The following is a 17,688-nucleotide window of genomic DNA, read 5'->3' as shown; positions in this document are numbered from 1 at the left end:
GTCTACCTCCCTTGCTTCCCTGTGAATCCTGGGGGGCTGTGTCTGAATCGCCATTTATATTCCGGCCACCTAGCATTGTGCCTGGCACCTGGCAGGCACTCTGTAAATAATGAATGAAAATGGAAGAAAAAGTAAGTTCTTAAAGATCTGAAGTAATGATAACAGTGTTAAGAGAAATAATTATAGTTTGTGAGGTTGAGTGAGCAACAGAGGACAAAATTTGGGCCACCTTGTCCCAAGGCCAGAGCCACCTGCCTGTGGACCTCCAGGGCGTGGGCTGCAAGTGGGGTCCCCCTCCCGCACTGTTGAGGTTTAGGGGCAGGGTTGCTGGCATCTCAGCAGTACAGGCTGGTGGACACAGTGGGAGAACCGTGGGAGAACTGGCAGTAACCATGCCCAAAGGAGGCTGGCATCCTCTGTGAGTACCAAAGTATTGTCAGATGAAGGAGAGTGAGGGTGAGCATACACTGGGCGCTTAATGCATGCCATGAACGGCGTGGAGCACTTTTACACGTTTTGCAATAACCCCAAGAGGTAGGTGCTGTTACTATTGGCACCCATTTTATAGATGAAGAAATGAAGGCTCAGAAAGCTTAGACACTTGCCCAAAGTCACATTTGAATCCAGCTCAACAGCCTGTGCTGCTAATCCCTGGACTACAGGATTTCCTGGGAAGTGAGGACAAGGAATTAAAAGGAGAGGATGCCAAGAGGAGCTCTGGTACTAAAGCAGACATCATCAGGCTACTCATCGGCATTGTGCTGTCAGGCAAGCGACTTCTCCAAGATTTAATTTCATATTCTACAAAATAGGAATTTAAAAAATTGAGAACCTCCTAACGGAAGAAGAAAGGTCAAAGAAAAATTGAGTACTTGGACTTGGGAGACCCGAGCTCAATTTCTGGCTTTGCTCAGCGGAGGGAAGAGCTCAGCCTAGGAGCTGAGAGTCAAGATGGGCTCCAGCATGCCACAGTAACAAGCAGCACCCGAGTCCCGGGGGTGTGAGACAGCAAAGTGTTCTTTCTCACTTTTGCTCGTGTCCATCATGGTTGGGCTGGAGCTCTGCTTCGTATCCCCTCACTCCCAGGTTGCCAGGGCAGCCACCGTCTGGAATATTGGTTTGGTCACAGCACAGAGAGAGTCATGAATTGCACTCTGGCTGGCCAGGCTTCTACCGGAGGTGACACTCTTCCCTTTGCTCACGCTCCGTGGTCCAGAATAAGTCATGGATCACACCTGACTCCAAAAGGGCCAGGGTGTGACTTTTCCATGTGTCTAGCAGGCGAGAGAACTGGAAACATGGTTCTCATCTAAGTTCCAGAATCCCCGTGTCACCTTGAAAAAGCCCCCTTCGACCACTGGTCCTCAGTTTCCCCTTGTGTAAAATGAGGCTTATCGCTCAAAACTCTTGGAGGACTGAATGTCACCCATGGGGAAAAAGAAGTTCTTATGAAGGACAAAGTCAGTACTGGAGTAAGTGATTTTTCCTTCTTTTTATTGCCCCCCTCCTCATCCCTCCTGCTTTGCTTTTTTTTTTTCTTTTCTTTTCTACCAGCAGTGAAGGGCTTGCTTCGTCTGGTCCCCACCCTGCAAAAAACAGTTCCCAAATGGTCCTGCTCGCCCTCAGGCCCATGGCTTTTACGCAGTCAGGTGATCCAGTTTTATTTCCCCTGCAGGAACAAGGCCTAAAAATCGATGAAGTACAGGGCACCCACGATAACCATCCGATGTATTGACCCAGTCATGAGTTTACCTTGCTGAAATTCAGATTCGCTCTTTATTCCCAAAAGCCAGAGCACCCTGGATGGGCAGTTACAGAGGCATTACCGGGGCCATTTGGCAATAAAATGGGGCTGACTTCGTTATGTAGGATGGAGATGAGAAACAGCTGGTCTTCAACCACAGGCCAGCTGACCAGGGTGCATGTGGTGCCAGCATATGCAGATAGATTCTGTTTGGTGGGAAAGGATGCCGCAGAAAGGGAGGCTGTTATTCAAATGCAGGATGATTTTAAGTTCTTCTGTTTAGCTCAGTGCCAATAGGTAATTTATGTGGAACGTGTAGCAAGCCCTATGGTTCTGTCTGGAGGCTGCCAGCACCGCTGGCTGTTGCCGCTGGACCTTCAAGGCTTTCCGTCTCTGAAAGGTGTCATGGCAGAGGCTGCCTCGCTGCTTCCAATGGGTGGGTTGTGGGGAATCAAGTCTATTGGATGGGACTTGGTTTCCAAAGGCTGCATTTCCCTCAAATGGAGATTTTTGAAAGAAAAGAGGCAAAACACTGTACTGAAAGTTCATTTCCCTGATCTCTCTCTGCCACCCTCAAAATTGCAGTGTGTGCACTCTGTAAAGCAGTTTTCTATCTGGTAATTCTTTGCTGATGTTCTGTCTGCAGTGTTTAGTCCAGACAAAGAATAGGAGTTGCCGTTTTTTGTTTTTGTTTTTTTTTGCGGTACGTGTGCCTCTCACTGTAGCGGCCTCTCCCGTTGCGGAGCACAGGCTCTGGACGCGCAGGCTCAGCGGCCATGGCTCACGGGCCTAGCTGCTCCGTGGCATGTGGGATCTTTCCGGACCGGGGCACGAACCCGTGTCCCCTGCATCGGCAGGCAGACTCCCAACTACTGTGCCACCAGGGAAGCCCCAGGAGTTGCCGTTTTTTGTGGCTGCTTCCTGCTGGACCTAGTTAGGACCTTCGTACGCTGCATCTTGTAGCAGCCTAACATCATCCTTGTGTGGGATGTTATTCCTCCCATTACCTGGATGCAGAGCCTGAGACAATGAGGGAAAACAGTAGCTGATAACCATGCCTGATGGATGCTCGTCGGAAGCTGGTCACTGTGCTTGGCACTTTAAATGCACGATCCCACTTAACCCCTCATGAAATCCTTCAGAGGTATGTACTGTTATGATCCCATTTTACAGAAGAGGCGATTGAGGCCTAAGAAAGTGAAGGAACTTGCTTATGATCGAAGGGACTTACTCAAAATAGAACAGCTTCTAAGTGGCAGAACTGGCCTTTAAACTCAGTGCAATCTGGTTTCTAAATCTAGCTCTTTCCACCATTCCATAGAGGGACAGTGAGATTTCGGAGCTGAGTTTTCTGCAAAGATGGGAATGGGGGTGGGGCAGGGGGAGCAGATCTCAGACAACGTGGATCTTTTTCTTGAGTTCTCCTTCCCTCGGCTGTCAACTACAGCAGGCAATCACAGCCTTTCTGTTTATTCAGGGGCCTGTTTCCAGAGCTCCTCTCCATTCTGCCACAGAGGTTCAGGGTGATTCACACCCGCTAGCTCGCTCTCACTCAGCGCTGCTGTCTACCCCTCCTGCTCTCAGACACCCAGCTCTTGGGCAATCTCATTAAACTGGCTTTAATTGCTTATGTGAAGATGAAGAGAGAGACCTCAGGTGCCCCTCCGCCGCAGCTGTTATTGATTGGCTGCTGAGACGTTCCTGTTAGCGGATTAGAAGAGGTTAGTTTCCCTAATTCTCTAACACTCTTCCTGGTGATAATTGGTTCCCAGGTGAAGCATCATCCCCAACAGAGGCGTCTTGCATTGGTTTTCTACCTTCAGTTGCATTTAAAGTGAGGATTAGCACAGTTGAAAAAAAAATCCCTATTTCCCCTGTTTCTTGGGGCAGAAAAGAAACCTTAGATGCCATGGTGAAGGTTGACCCTGCCCTAGGAACTCTCTGGCAGTTGTCACAAGGGCATTTGTTGTACAAGTCTATCTGCTCTTTCTTCTGATCACCTCGAGGAGGGTCAGTCACACCTGGTTTTCTCAGTGCCCGTGAGAAACATCTTCAAATGGATATTAGAAAGGGCCAGGTGATCGCTGAGGTCCCTTCCAACCTTGAGACTCCTTGATAATTCCTGGCAAGAGGTGCTTGCCTCTCAGGTAAATACCTTTTTTGACTTGTGTCTAAGTGTCTGCTCCCTGTTTGGTTCTTTATGTCATTCTGCTCTCTGAAGACTGCCACACATTCACGGGGTTAAGAGGAGGTGACCAGGCTGATAGGTAGGGTCTAGAAACCATTACCCATAAAAATGATGGAAGGAACTGAGGTTATTTACATGGGAAAAGAAAAGACTCACTCAACCAGGGGGAGATAGGGGGCAGAGCCCTCAAAACATAGATGCACTGGTGTGTGGAAGAGGTGGTCATGATTTCCAACATGGCGCCAGAGGATAAGATCCAGTCTAATGGAGGAAGAAGGGAGGTTGACGGGGGAAATTTTACCTCCTCATGAGAAAGAACAGTAATGATCAGCTCTGTTAGAAAAGACAGAGTTGACCCTGCAGAACAGCGAGCCCCTCGATACTGGGAATGTTCTGGCTGAGGCCATCTGCTCTCCTGCTGGAGCCTTGACTGAGGTACATGCATGGAAATCTGCACTTAGGTAACATGGGCCCCATGGTGCCAGGTTTGGGGAGCTTTCTTAAAAGCCAGAAATTGAGACCTTTATGTGAAATCTCCCACATTAAAAAAATGTCAATTTAAAAAAATCTGTGGGACCAACAGAGCACATTGGGGTACCAGGATCTCTTGACTTCTACTGGATAACTGAGGGAGCATATCTGTATGCTCCTGTTGATTGAGATGGTGATGTATTTCATTGAGGATGACACCATCTTGTTGATTTCCAGCTGTTCGAACCTTAGAATGTGATGGATAGTTCTTTTTGCACCTGGAGAAAGACTTCTATTCATGATCCATGGGTCCACTAATGATCCCCTGTGTTCATTTCTGCCCTAGTGAACAATTTTTTTAAAAAATAAACTTATTATTTATTTTGGCTGTGTTGGGTCTTCGTTTCTGTGCGAGGGCTTTCTCTAGTTGTGGCAAGTGGGGGCCACTCTTCATCGCGGTGCGCGGGCCTCTCACTATCGCGGCCTCTCTTGTTGTGGAGCACAGGCTCCAGACGTGCAGGCTCAGTAGTTATGGCTCACGGGCCCAGTTGCTCCTCGGCATGTGGGATCCTCCCAGACCAGGGCTCGAACCCGTGTCCCCTGCATTAGCAGGCAGATTCTCAACCACTGCGCCACCAGGGAAGCCCCCTAGTGAACATTTTAATCAGTGATTTGACAAGAACCTAGAAGGTCTAGTAATCAGATATGCAGATGATGCCAAGCTGAGTGTAATAGTTATTAGGAGGAACGGTGAAATCAGGACTCAGACTCTCTGATCAATTTGGAGAGCTAGAAACATACCAGTTAAGTTGAAACTTAGTAAGAGCTAAGGCCGAGCCTGGTGTTTAGGTCTAAAATATGAATTGCATTTTCACCAGGTGAGAAAAAAAAACAACTTGGAATGTGTCCATGTAAAAGGAGAAAAGACTAAGATCTGGGAGGATTTGTTTGACCACAAGATGAATATAGCCAGCAGTTTGATAAAGATAATAAAAAACTGAGGCCAAAAATATACAAATAGTCACCCATTCATCAACTCTTACTAAGTATTTTCTCTGTGCCAGGAACATGCTACATGCAGGGAATAAAGAGATGAATAAGGCTGGGTTGCTGCTTTTGATGCTCTCCCAGCAGCAGATTCAGATACATTACCATCCAGTGGGATAAATTCTGCAGAAGAGATTTCTACAGAGAATTATGGGAGTCTAGAATATACAGTGCCTGCTTTTCTAGCATTACGTAATTTCACCTAGGAGGCAAAATGAGTTTTTTTTAATTGAGATATAATTGACATATAACATTATACAGTCAGCCTTCTGTATCTGCAGGTTCCATATCCGAGGCTTAAACCAATTGCAGATCAAAATATTCAGGAAAAAACAAATTCCAGAACGTTCCAAAAAGTAAAACTTGAATTTGCCACCCTGCCACCTTTATCATAGTATTTACATTGTATTTACAACTATTTACATAGCATTTATGTTGTTTTAGGTATTACAAATAATCTGGAGATGATTTAAAATATATTGGAGAATGTGCACAGGTTATATGCAAATAGTATGCCATTTTATATAAGGGACTTGAGCATCGGATTTTGGTATCCTAGAGGGTTGGGGTCTTGGAACCACTCTGCCCCAAATACAGAGGGAGGACTATATTAGTTTTAGGTGTACAGCATAGTGATTTGATATTTGTATACATTGCATAAAGATTGCTCCAGTAGGTCTAGTTAACATCCATCACCATACATAGTTACAGTTTTTTTTCTTGTAATGGGGAATTTTAACAAAAATTTTTTGTTGTTGTTGTTGTTGTTGTTTTTCGATACGCGGGCCTCTCACTGTTGTGGCCTCTCCCGTTACGGAGCACAGGCTCTGGACGCGCAGGCTCAGTGGCCATGGCTCATGGGCCCAGCTGCTCCGCGGCATGTGGGATCTTCCCGGACCGGGGCACAAACCCATGTCCCCTGCATCAGCAGGCGGACTCTCAACCACTGCGCCACCAGGGAAGCCCCAAAATGGGGTTTTGAAGGACGATTAGGAGCTTTTCATGTGAAAAACAGAGAGTACAGTTGTTGGAATAGCAGTAGTAGATATTTGTGCTTTTTACCCCCAGTATTTGGCATGTGGCATTGAGATTATGGAGCTCTCTCAGACCTCGTGCTTTGCATGAAGTTAACTCAGCTCCTGCATCTCAGGTGGAATCCATAGTCGGGATATTCTGCCTTCTGGCCACCCAGGTTGGACCAATTAGGGACAAGGATATACCCTTCCGGGACTACTTTTTGGGTTAGTAGGAAAGCTGAATGAACATTTGTCTAGTTGGTTGCCAAGAAGAGAGAAAGATCTAGAAACTACTTCAGCTGGGTGGTGAGTTTATAGGGGGTAAAAATGGAGTCAATATGAAGAAAAAAGAAATAAGAAACAAAGAGAAATTCTGCCCCGTGCTATCATTTGAACCAGAGACCTAGTTAAACACGGACTGTTTAGTTACACTAACCTGTCAATTCACTTTTACTTTTCTTATATGACTTCGAGTTGAATGATCTCCTCAGTTTCAAATAATGGGAATCCTATGTGATTTTCTTGGCCCATGTGGAGAGAGAGGATCTTCTAGGCAGAGGAACAGCGTGCATGAAACACGGAGGCACGGGGAAGCATCATGTGCTCGTGAAATCTGAGTGGTGTGTGTCAGTGGGTTTGCAGAAGTTTCTAGTGGGTGATGCAGCTGGAGAGAGGATAGAGGCTAGATTTTGGTGAGTCTTGAGGATCCCCTGGCCTACACTGTCCCATGTTGTCTGGTCGGCACTGAGATGCTAATTACGGTTTTTAACTGGGCAGAGCTTGGATCTGTTGTACAAGGCTTCTGTGGATATTGTTTAGGATGTCCAGAATCCTTCTACCTTCATTTGCTTGTCCTGTCCTCCCAAGGGCACAGTGAAGTTGGTGAGTGTATCCGTTTTGTAAATACAGAATTAGGCACAGAGAGATTTAGCAGTTAGCTCGAGATTATCTAGTGAAGAATCCCAACTCTGCAGTCTCGAGGGGTGCACGGGTGGGAACGAGCGGCCTTCTGGCCACAGGGAGGCAGGAGGGGACAGGAAGGATGAAAGCATCACTGCAACCTGGGTTTTCTGGGGCAGCCAACGTTTGGGAGCAGTGCTAAGTTTCCCAGCTTCAAAGATGCTTCTGCATTCAGATCGCCCTAGCAAGTGTTGAAACTCACCAGGACTGTCCCTTTGGACCTAAGCAAGAGCATCCTCTCCCCAAAGCCAAGAACTCCATCAGCAGTAGCCATCGGTGAGGACAGATGGGCCCAGCAAGACAAGAAGCTCGGAGCAAACTGAAACTAAAAACATAATTCTGGACATACAGGAGGCCCAGGGAAACTCTCAGAAACAGCTGGGAGACCGTTGGAAGGCCTCAGGCCATAATAATTTGCCTGTGGAAGAAGAGCATCATCTCATTTTTGTAGTCACGGGCTGATGAGGTTGGGGACTTATGAGTTACATATATTTCATTGTCTTTTTAGGAAAAAAATAAAACTGCCCATCATCTGCCAGGGATTCATGCATTCGTGTGTGAGAACACAGGCAGGAGCCCGCACACCTATCTCTTGCTCAACAATAGGGAGCATATTGGAAAGATCGTCGTTGTGATAGGGAGCTGGTACCTGTTCTTAAGAAAGAAACAGTAATAAAATCCTCCCCAGGTTTTATCTACAGTATTAAAAATAAGAAGAAAAGAAAAGCTTCTTTGAATTCCCAAGATGCGCCAAGCTCCTTCGTGCCTCAAGACCCGTGCACTGGGTATTTCCTCATCCTGGAACTCTCCTTACTCTCTTTTTCTCATCTCCTGTCTGCTTCTTCTTGTCCTTGAAGCCTCAACTTAAATGTCACTGTATCAGAGAAGGCTCCCCTGATCCCCTGAAGAAAGCAGACTTTTCTTGTGTTTGTTTTAATGGTGCTGTTTTTCCTTGGAAACCCTTCTCACCTTTGCAATTAGTAAGTAAGGCAAGTCGCTAGTTGTTTATGCCCTTTTCCCCTGCTAAGATAGAAGTTCTGCAAGGGCCACTTCTGTGTCTTCTTGCTCATAACTGTATCCTCAGAGTCTAGTGTGATATCTGACACCAAATAAGTGATCAATGATGATTTCGGGGGCTGAATGCATCAAGTGGACCCTTCTGACTCCAAATCAGATATGTTTGCCACTGTGAATTGTTTGGCTTATGAAACCTACATGCAGAAATCAGAGACATGTACACTGTGTCGGGCCAGGTGGGGATGGTGGTGAATGGGAGCTCAAATCCCGACTGAAAGGGAGCAGATGCTACAGTGCATTAGCTGTTGGTTTTGTTACAAGCAATTTTGTGGACTCAGTGTGGACAGGTCTTGGCAGTATTGTTAAGAAAGTTTTGAAGTCTTGATTTTATGGGTTTCCTTTCAATTTTTTAATGTTGACAACAATATTTTTTTTAAGGTAAATGCTATATTGATCAAAGCAGTCACATATGGGAGCTGGCCATGGCCCTGGCCCTGTGGGGAATGGGTTGCCTTCTCTGGAGAAAAGCTCCATACACATGCCTCTTTGCACTGCTCAGACTGCATTGGGAGGAGAGAATTCTAACCTCAGTACCATTTTAAAAAAGGCGTATTGAGGGCTTCCCTGGTGGCGCAGTGGTTGAGAGTCCGCCTGCCGATGCAGGGGACACGGGTTCGTGCCCCGGTCCGGGAAGATCCCACGTGCCGCTGAGCGGCTGGGCCCGTGAGCCATGGCCGCTGAGCCTGCGCGTCCAGAGCACTGCAACAGGAGAGGCCACAAGAGTGAGAGGCCCGCATACTGCAAAAAAAAAAAAAAAAAGGCTTATTGAAAACTACAGGTGAAACTAGGGCAGCCAGAATGATGAAAGGTCTGGAGGCCATGCCATGAAAGGAGCAGTTGCCCAAAATGCAGGTATTTAATGGGACTCTTCAGCTTGGCTGCCCCGGCTCTCCCAGTTTGGTGCCTAATTTACCAGATAAGAATCTAGACCCCAAAGTGCTACAAGAGTTACGACCACAACCACATGGGTGGTAGGTAGGTAATGAGGCCAATTATTAACAAATTCATTGGTTCTTCTGCATCCACATGGATGTGGTCCTTCTTCCAAGCAGACCCCTGAGGAGGTCATAGCTTTACTCCAATTACATGGCAATTTCCCAGCTATTCTGGGAACTGCTTTTTGAAAATTGCCATCAGAGTCTGAACATAATTTTTAAATGTCCTCAATTGTGACAAATCTCCAGATTTGGTTTTTTGAAACAGCCAGGAGTTACTTGGAGCTAAGTGGAATGAATTAGTCTGATAATTAAGCTTAACAGTACTGTTTTGGGGGCACTGTGATGTGCAGTTAAGCTTTAACAAGAGCATGGTCAGGACAAGGCATGCTAGGATCAGACCCAGGGCCATCGGGGAGGAGGAACGGCACAGGACCAAGTGGAACACCATTTAGTAGGGATAGGATGTGGGCTTAGGGTGTGCTTACTTGATTTCAAACTGGCCAAGGTGTCAAGTCCAAAAGGCAAAGCAGAATTAGACATGGTTCAGAAGGCCTGGTATGAGCAGAGATTTACAGAATGAACCAGAAGGTTGGAGTTAGGTCCAGATGTGCCAACTCCTTTTTAGGCAAGTCTGCAAGTCTTGATCAGAAGCATAGAGAGCAGAGGCAATCTCCTATGGAAGAAGACTTATAAGAACTCTCTATAAATAATAGGAAGAGGGGCTCTGTTGGGAGAGTGGAGTGTGAAGTAGGTTGACCAGATGGACCACAGTGCTCATCAAGGCAGAAGCTTTTCATTTTAATGAATACTACACTCCTTACCAAGTCCTTTACTACCCAAGTCATTTGCTTTCTGACCTCCTCACCATCCTCGTCTCCTACTACTCTCCCCCTTGCCCTTTAAACTTCAACCAGAAAAACCAACCAATAGCTTTCTTGCTGTTCTTTGAACACATCTACTTCATTTCTGCTCTGGGGCCGTTCTTCTGCCTAGTACACTTTAGATTTAGATTTTCGCTTGGCTGGCTCTTTCTCATGTAGGTTTTATCTCTGATATTAACTTCTCAGAGAGCCCTTCCGTTAACCATCTAGACAAAAGTAGTCTCCCTCCACCCTCAGTTACTTTCAATCCAATACCCTATTTTGTGTCCTTCATAGCACTTCCATAGGTACTTGAATTGTTTATTGATTCCCTTCTTTATTATGCATCTCCCAGCACTAGAATGGAATTCCATGAGGGCAGGATCTTTGTTCTGTCTTTTATCTTCAGAGCTATACCTATGCATGACACGTGATAGGTGTGAAGTCAATATTTACTGAATGAATCAGCAAATGAATGGTAGCTTGGTCTATAGGTCAGAATTAGCCCATTCGAAAGAATTCAGGGGATGAATAGAATCCCCCTGTGTCACTTGGTCTGATAGTTATTTGGCAGCAAGTCTCAGGTAGTGGGAGCTGTTCCAGTTGATGGATTCAAGCTCAGTAGCATTATGGGCCCTGGCGCCACAAACCTGGGGACTGGGGGAGAAGAAACAGGACCTGATAGGGTATCCATCACAACGTGAACAATGTAAAGTGGGTCTTGAAAAATCTGGCCAATAGCAGAATTCTTGGAAGAAGGAAGTCAAGAACAAAAGAACACACTCTGTATGTTTTTTGGGCAGTTAGTTTCACAGGATTACAGTCACGTCTTACTGTATTATTTGTTGCCTCTTGATGGCCTCAGGGAGTAGGGTCATCTGCTATTCCATATCCTTTCTCAGAGAGTACGGAGAGAGCTTTTCATCAGTCCAGGCTGACTTGTCCGGAGAATTATGTCTGTGGAGACTATTTTATATTGCAGTGTCGTACCACAATGTGTGTCCTCTGCCCTGTCTCCTGTTTAACATCAACTCTGTAGTTCCTGGAGAGTGTTTTCTTTCTTTAGCTTAAACATTAAGTAAATAAACAAAGCAGTTGAGAAGGCAATCCACTTCATTAACACAAAATGATAACAATAGCAGAACCAGAACACTAACGATAAGGTCTGTAAAATGGAGCCCCTGCCAACCACCAGCCGTCAACCATATTCTAAGTACTGGAATATTCTTTTTCTTAAATTGAAATACAGTTGATTTACAAAATTGTGTTAATTTCAAGTGTACAGAAAAGTGATTCAGTTGATACATATATATATATTCAGATTATTTTTAATTATAGGTTATTACAAGATATTGGATATAATTCCCTAGCACTGGGAAATTCTTAAGCATTAGGTGCAGGCCAACGAATGGAAAACTTTGTACAAAGGTACCCCCTGAGAAGGTTTGTAGAGGATATGACGACTGTTCCAATATGAAGGATGGATTAAATACATTATATACCTCAAATCCAGGAAATACTGCACAGTTCTGAAGGCTATGGAGGACCGTGAGGAACTATTTATGATGCCAGTGGAAAGTGCAGGCTATAAAAATGTAGAGCTATGCTTCTCTTACCACCATGTAAAACATGCTAATGAGAAAAGACTGAAAGGGAAGGCAGCAAAATGATAAAAATGGATTTATTGTTTCATTTATTCTGTCACTCATATAGCAGATACTGGGGACGCTTGGGGGCTATTGAGACTATGAGTAACTTTTTTTTCCTGTTCTACTTCCCCAGCTTTTAAATTTGGATGGATTATTTCCATTTAAAAAAGAGCCACAACAAGCAAAAAAGTGAGGCTGATTCCTTACAAAAGCGGAATCATTCTTATAAAATGCTCCCCAGTCAGGGTAGATGGCTGGATAGACTCCCAAACTACATTATGGATTCTGTTTTGAGCTCTGTTATCAAATTCTGATGTAAAACCAGCTATGATATAATCATAGTCATAAGCAACATTTGTGTACCATTTTACAATTTTCCCAGGGCGATCTCATTTAATCCTCAACAACAACTTGGAGAGATGGAAGAATTATTAGACTGGGTTGGACGTGTGGTCATTTCTGCTCTGTGGTTTGTTTATCCTTATCTGCTTGGCATTTTCCTACACCAGAGCTTCAATGTACTTTGTACATTTAGATATTTAACTATAAATCCCTTTCAGATGATTTGTAAAAACTGTAAATAAGCCCAGTAGTGTCAGCAGTGGTGCCTGGGGAACCTTTCTTTATCTAAGAGATGTGGTGATTTCCCTGCTTCTTTACTTCTTTTCTCCGCACCCCTCCACCTCCAAGTTGCTGATCCATAATGAAATAGCCTCCTCTTCCACATTTGTCAGAAGTTCCATGATACCCAGAGGTGGCATAGGGCTGAGAATGTCCACAGAGAGACCAGCCATCAATAAAAGCCCTCAGAACCACATCGAGACATCTAGAAACCTCCATCTCACTCTGAGCAACTTTCCCTTTCTCTTGGCTGCAATTTCAAGTGCAGTTTCACTCGACTCAGTTCCTTGGTTTCTTTGTGACACGTTCATGCTTTTGAACAACTTGTTTTTCTTTTTTAAAAAACTTTTAATTTCACTAGTTAAGGCTACCTCTATTATTCCTTGTGAAATGAATAGAATATTATAGACAGTGCCCAAATCTCCACGACTCCCCACACCCAATTCCAGTCCCCGCCCCATTTCTAAAGGTGACTGCTCTTAACCATCTGGGGTGTCACCTATTGGGCCACCCGCTACATGATTACACACATATGTTTGTCAGCAAAAAATGCGCAATATACAGTATTGCTACTTTAGATATGTATATTTAAGACAATTATAACATGCTAGTTCCGTTATTATTTTTTATTTTTGCGGTACGCGGGCCTCTCACTGTTGTGGCCTCTCCCGTTGCAGAGCACAGGCTCCGGATGCACAGGCGCAGTGGCCATGGCTCACGGGCCCAGCCGCTCCGCGGCATGTGGGATCCTCCCGGACCGGGGCACGAACCCGTGTCCCCTGCATCGGCAGGCGGACTCTCAACCACTGCGCCACCAGGGAAGCCCTAGTTCTGTCATTTGACAACTTGCTTACAATATCTTTTGGAAATGTTTACTTGTATTAACATGTTTCTTGTTGCCTAGTATCCCATAGATCAGTGGTCCCAACCTTTTTGGCACCAGGGACTGGTTTCATGGAAGACAGTTTTCCCACAGCCGGGGGTCAGGGGGAGATGGTTCAGGCAGTAATGCAAGAGATGGGGAGCATTGGGGAGCGGCAGATGAAGCTTTGTTCACTGGCCTTCCACTCATTTCCTGCTGTGTGGCCTGGGCGTTGGGGACCCCTGCCATAGATGACTATGTAGATTAATTTGTCTGATCAGTCCTCTAATACTGGACAGCCGGGTTGTTCTCAGTTTTTGCTCTGATGAACATGTTGCAGGGAACTTCCCATCATCTGCCTTCCTTTGCACTTGGATGAGTGTTTCTCTAGGAATATACTGAGAAGAATCGTACAGCAAGTATATACACATCTCAATTTTTAAAATGTAATGCCCAAATGCCTTCCAAAGCAATCAAGGCAATTTCTCCTCCCACCGTGTCCTCACCAACGTTTGAGATCACCAATTTGATTTTTATGCTCTCTCAAATTTATTCTCTCTTTGGTGCCCTTGCACTCGATTCTGTTGCCATTGCACTTCATTTAGCGAGTTTAGATCATAGTTCCCAGCACTCTACTTGCCTACTGCTTGTGTTCAACTCCAGCTTCTCCATGCTCACGCTTAACTACCCCTTATTTGACCTTTATTCAGATACAGACTTCCATCTTATGATCAGAATGATCCTAGGGTATTGGTTAATTATTTACCGAATTCATTTATTTATTTCACAGATATTATGTGATAACAGGGATGTCCTTTTCCCTAAGCACAAACACATTCGAAATGAAGTCATCATTCCATCCTACCCATGGCCTCTTTGACTGCCAGATCCCATATTCCACATCACTCCCAAGGGAAATCCAGGTAGTCTTTGCTTAATACCAAGAAGGGACTTAAACAGCATGTTCCAATGCCAGCCACTATGCTGCTACTCCAGAAACTCTCATTTCTTGTGCATTGATTTTGAAGGTGATGGTATAGACAACCTGTTGAGAGAGTTTGCAGCATCCAGATGTTTCATCCTCCTCCAATTATGGGAGTCTTTTGGATTGTAAAATTACAGTGCGATGTTGGGGGATACAGGATGAACACCTGCCACATAGATGGACCATATTGCACTGCGTTGAGGTCCTATTTCCCCATTGGTCCTAACAGATTGATAATGCATTTCCACCACACTCTTGCTTTGTGACAGGTCTGTCTTGGCCAACTCTCAAAGAAAGCAAGCGAGAGTTGAAAGGGCCGATGCAAGAAAGAAGGATTAGTTCTGTTCTTGTGTGCTTTAGGCAACCAAAATAATCCATTGCCCTCACTGCTGTCTGAGCTATCATCCAACAGCATTCTTTGATTCAGCAAATTTTATTGAGCATCAGCCACGTATCAGGAACTGTGCTAAGGCTGGGTATACAAAGATAAGGGGGAGAAAAAGACCCTGTAACTGCTCTGAGGAAGTCGACAATTTAGTGGCAGAGAGGGACACTAATCAAAGTTTATGAACAAATCTGAAACTACAACTATATTAAGTGAAATAAAAGAGAAACGCATGGTGCTAAGAGCACCTATAACAGGGGAAATTGACTTACCAAAGAGCTCAGGAAAGGCTTCCAGAAGGAAGCAACAATTAAACTGAGAGTAACTGAGAGTAAAGTAGGCCAAAATTAGAGAAAGAGTTTTTCTAGCAGCACGAAAAGCGTATGCAAAGATCCTGTGGTGAAAAGGAGTGATCGCATTCAAAGAACTGAAAACAGGACAGGGGAGTTAGAGCACAGTATGAGGGGAAGCATGGGGCGAGAGATGTGGTTTGGCAGCTGAGCAGGGGCCAGAGATTAAGGATTTGGGGTTTTATCCTAAGACCAATGGAAAGCTGTTGACAGGTATTAGGTACGTGTATGTGTGGTGATGGGGGATGGAGGTAGTGACTCATTTTGTGTAACAGATGACTCTGTTGCAATGTAGATAATAGAAGTCATATCATTTTATGCCTCTGCCTAGAAGCATTTTATGCTTCTCTGTTGCTTTTGAGATGAGATCCAAAATCTTTAACATTACTTTTAGGATTCTTCCCATTATGGATGAATCCTCATCGGCTTTAAATCCTCATCTCAGGAAATGCTGAGCAGTTGAAATGAGTCTGCTATTGCTATGATAATGCTGGGTAACAAACAGTCCCCAAATCTCAGTGGCTTCCAGCAACAAGCATTTTGCTTTTTCTCCTTCATGAGTCTGTGAGTTAGCAGAGGTAGCTCTGCCTCAGGCTCTGGGCTGGGTAGAGGTCTAGTGTACTTGTCCCTTATTCTGAGATGCATTCAGCTACCTGGAGCATGCTTTTTCCATAATAAATCATGAGAGTATGAGAGGCCAAGCCAAGCCACAAAAGCACATTTAAAGCCTCTACTTATGCCACCTCTACTAACATTTCATTGGCTAAAGCAGTCCAGCCTCAGTGCAGTGGGAAGTAGAATCCTTCTGTAAAGCGGAAGGCATGGAGAGAGGAGAATGAGGAAGGAAAGTATTGTGAATAAATAATACAGTCAACCACACTTGCTCTTAATTATAGCGTGTAGATGTGGTTGAGTGTGGTATTTAAGAATAAAGAAAGGTTTTGAGGCAAGGCCTTGTGGCTTTGATCCTGGTTTTGAGACTTCTTAGCTGTGTGAGTCCAGGCAGGTTAGTAACCACCATGTGCATCAGTTTTCTCATCCATGCAAAACAAGAAAATCACAGTACTTACCTACATTAGGAGGATTAACTTAGTTAAGTGTTTAGAGAAGTGCTTGAATATAAGAAGTGCTCCATAAATATTAGGGATTGTTAGTATAGGTTCATATCTTTTTACTGAAAACCAGACATGTTTTGAAATTTAGAATTATTTCTGCTTTAGAAAGGCAATGTGATACACACACAATATAGTAAATACATTACATCCCCAATGGGTTCTGGAGCAAAAACTTGTAACCAGAATCTTGAATATTCTGCCATGAAACGTGATCATTCACACAAAATGGAAAAAAAAAAAAAAGGTGAACACTTTTGTATCAGATCAGCTCAGGTTTTGTCACAAAAATTAGTTATAAACATATTTTGGTTTTCAGAGCATTTTGGATTTTAGGCTTGTGGATAAAGAGTGGTGACCAGTGTTAGCTTTGAAACATGGTGTCTGTGGTTCTCTGCGTGCGTCCTGTGCTCTCCTCTTGAAATGCCCTCCAGACCCCTCTTCATGGATAAATTCTAGTCCTGCCATGATCACAGACATCACCTCATTCTTTGGAGACCTGATATCCCCCAAGCTGGAAGTAATTTCTGCTGCTGCTCCCTTCTCATAGCATTGATCACTCTGTACCCCCTTGTTCTAATTACTTGTATTGATTCTTGAGTTTAGGGATTGTGTAAAATTCCATGCACTGCATAAATGTTCTCTGACTCAAATGCTATACACCTCCATCACCTAGGCACTTTTCTCACGCCTAATATTAATAATGACTACTGCCGGTTACATGACTAGTTACCATTAGTAGCAATGGTTCTCATTGCTGGTATCTTTTGAGCATTGCAGTGTGTCAGCCACTGGGCTAGGTAATCATCACCTGACTTGATCCTCACGCCTCTCTGCAGTGATGCTGTTATTAGGCCTATTTTCCCATTGAAGAAACTGAAGCAAAGAAAGTACCTTGCCAGTTAATAAAAGCAGGAATCTGAGGATGAGAGTATTGAGTTGACCATCAGCCCAAAGACTTTCCATGTCCAGATGGTATTTGTTACTCCCTCTGCCTCAGCAACCACTGGGATACATTGCTTTTCAGAGCAGGTATCATCTAGTGAGTTGTTTCTGAGACAACAAATGAATCTTTTCCATGTGGACCTTCCTTCCATTGCCATCCATGTGTCAAAACAAAGCAGAGCCAAACAGTACTTAAAGTGGTGAATGCAAATTTTATTCAGGGGCCATTGCATTAGGGGAAGAGAGACTTCAGTATGGAACTGGGCTCCATTCCCAATACAACAAAAGACAAGTAAGGATTTATAGCCAAGAATTGAGGTGGAGGTTAGTGGATGGAAAATCACTAGAGGAAACATCAGGGGTAAGTGCCATTCTGGCGAAACTGACTCAGCAGGATTCTTGCTGAAGACAGGTGGGGTGATAAGAGGTTGAGGGTGGGGTGGGGGAAGAGGAATCCAATCAGATATCAAGGGTGGGA

The 17,688-nt window shown here is 44.5% G+C and overlaps 1 protein-coding gene across 2 annotated transcripts in view; it reads left to right on the top strand.

Annotated features, from left to right (window-relative positions):
- HS3ST4 (heparan sulfate-glucosamine 3-sulfotransferase 4) overlaps positions 1-17,688 on the top strand; it is a gene marked incomplete at its 5' end in the record, with an annotated part of 390,667 nt that overhangs the window by 231,133 nt on the left and 141,846 nt on the right. The gene's annotated exons all lie outside the window — the stretch shown is intronic.

The sequence above is a fragment of the Mesoplodon bidens genome (genome assembly GCF_964165515.1).
Source record: "Mesoplodon bidens genome assembly, chromosome: 15".
Classification (NCBI taxonomy): Eukaryota; Metazoa; Chordata; class Mammalia; order Artiodactyla; family Ziphiidae; genus Mesoplodon; species Mesoplodon bidens.
Note: the sequence above shows the minus strand (reverse complement) of the source record. Positions and strands in the feature narration are given on the sequence as shown.